Source organism: Mandrillus leucophaeus, unplaced genomic scaffold, assembly GCF_000951045.1.
Source record: "Mandrillus leucophaeus isolate KB7577 unplaced genomic scaffold, Mleu.le_1.0 Scaffold432, whole genome shotgun sequence".
In the NCBI taxonomy this organism is placed as follows: domain Eukaryota; kingdom Metazoa; phylum Chordata; class Mammalia; order Primates; family Cercopithecidae; genus Mandrillus; species Mandrillus leucophaeus.
The window spans coordinates 938,487-941,000 of NW_012104610.1; positions in this window are offsets into that span (position 1 = coordinate 938,487).

Consider the following 2,514-nt stretch of genomic DNA (forward strand, 5'->3'; position numbering starts at 1 on the left):
AGGGAGAAGCTGGGTGTTGGGATTTCTTTCCCACTTTTATGGTATAGTGCTTGGGGTGAGGTCTGTGCCCGAGTGTGCCTCAGCTTTTCCTATCCATTTGGTGTGGATGTTTCCTTAATTGCTCAATGGGTAGGAGTCTCTCAGCTGGCTCTCAGAGGAGTTCCCTCTGGCTTTCTGTCAGAGGTAAAGAGATTTATTTGGTATGTTCATGGGTAGAGGGTCAGGAGCTTCCTAGTCCACCATGTTGGTGACATCACTCACAAATATTCTTTAGATTTTTGAAATTTTTGGTTAGTTTTAAGAGTTCTAGAAAAGTTGTGGGGGTTTTTTTTGTTTTTGTTTTTGTTTTGAGACGGAGTCTCACTTTGTCGCCCAGGTGAAGTACAGCGATGTGATCCTGGCTTACTGCAACCTCCGCCTCCCGGGTTCAAGCAATTCTCCTGCCTCAGCCTCCCAAGTAGCTGGGATTACAGGCATCTGCCACTATGCCTGGCTAATTTTTGTACTTTTAGTAGAGATGGGATTTTACCATGTTGGCCAGGCTGGTCTCACGCTGCTGACCTCAGGTGATCTTCCCGCCTTGGCCTCCCAAAGTGCTGGGATTACAGGCGTGAGCCACTGCACTCAGTGAAAACAGTTGATTTTGACCATTTTTGCCAGTGTTTTTCTTGCTTTTATGGAGGAATGAATTTTCAAACATCCTTATTCTGCCCTTCTAAAAGTGCTTCTTCAGATGACTTCTGTTTTAAGAAACAGAAAGCTTTAAACAATACTGGCTGCTCATAAAAAATCATCTTTGAATATAATATTTGAGTATAAGTCTACTCTTAACATGAAGAAACAAAAGTTATTTTTTATTTCCTTTATGTTTTCCCCTGACAGCAGAGTTTAGGTCCTTACGTAAACTGAATGTGAATTTCACTTCTCAAAAAGCATGTTATTTTTCTTTTTTTTTTTTTCACTTTCCTGTTGTGCTGACTCATGTCACAGTCTTGGGTCATGATATAACATAAAACAAGAGGATTCTTCACCTATAAAGAAGTTAGAATTCCTAATGACAAGGTTGTTGTAAAATATAGTTTTCTTACACAGCCAAGATGAAGGCCTTTCCCAGAGAACACTTTTTTCTGTTGTCCTCCAAGATCAGGTCCTAATTCAGAATAATATAACTATCAGGGCATTTTTTTTTTTTTTTTTTTTTTGAGACAGAGTCTCGCTCTGTTGCCCAGGCTAGAGTGCAGCGGCGCGATCTCAGCTCACTGCAACCTGCACCTCCCGGGTTCATACCATTCTCCTGCCTCAGCCTCCCGAGTAGCTGGGATATAGGCACTTGCTACCACACCTGGCTAATTTTTTGTATTTTTAGTAGAGACGGGGTTTCACCGTGTTAGCCAGGATGGTCTTGATCTTCTGACCTCGTGATCTGCCTGCCTTCGACTCCCAAAGTGTTGGGATTACAGGCGTGAGCCACTGCGCCCGGCCAAGGCATTTTTTTTTTTTTAACAACAAAATCATCTCACACTTCCCAGACAGCTACTGGATTACACCAAAAATTCTCTCCCACACAGCATAGCACTCATAAGTAAAGAAGGATACAAGGAGGGATACTAAAAATAATTAGGTATAATTGGCATGCTCCATATTTTAAAAATTAGTTTATCAGTATTATAAGCTGCCTTGTCCATCATGTCCACAAAGTAGAGAAAGATGTCCGACCAAAAAAAGGGGCTCATTCCCTCTAGACCGTATTTTTTTTTTTTTTAGATAGGGTCTCACTGTCACCCAGCCTAGAGTATAGTAGCACAAACACTGCTCACTGCAGCCTTGACCTCCTGGGCTCAAGTGATCCTCCTGCCTTAGCCTCCCCAAGTAGATGGGACTACAGGTGTGCACCACCATGCCCAGCTAATTATTGATTTTTTGTAGAGACGAGATCTCACTGTGTTGTCCAGGCTGTATAGGTGTGAACTGCCACACCCAGTCAAGATTATTTTTATGCAAAGTAAAGCGTTGTGACTATGATTGTGGACCTTCCTGGAAGGATAAAAGTAGACTCACATTCATGTACAAGGCCTTACATTATGACTGTCAAATTTATGCCCATGTTGATTTTATTCCATAGTTTAACCTTGTATTATTGGTACCAATTGTAGTACACATATAAGGCCCTCAAGATTTGTAAATACATTCATTATCTATATCACCTGCAGAGCTCAGCCAAATAGAGAAGACACATAGAATTATCAAACATAAGTTAGGCTAGGCACAGTGGCTCACACTGGTAATCCCAACACTTTGAGAGCCCGAGGCAGGTGAATCACTTGAGGCCAGGTGTTCGAGACCAGCCTGGCCAACATGGTGAAATCCCGTCTCTACCAAAAACACAAAAAAATTAGCTGGATATGGTGGCATACGCCTGTGGTCCCAGCTACTCAGGAGGCTGAGGCATGAGAATCGCTTGAACCTGGGAGGCGGAGATTACAGTGAGCTGAGATCACGCCACTGCACTCCAGC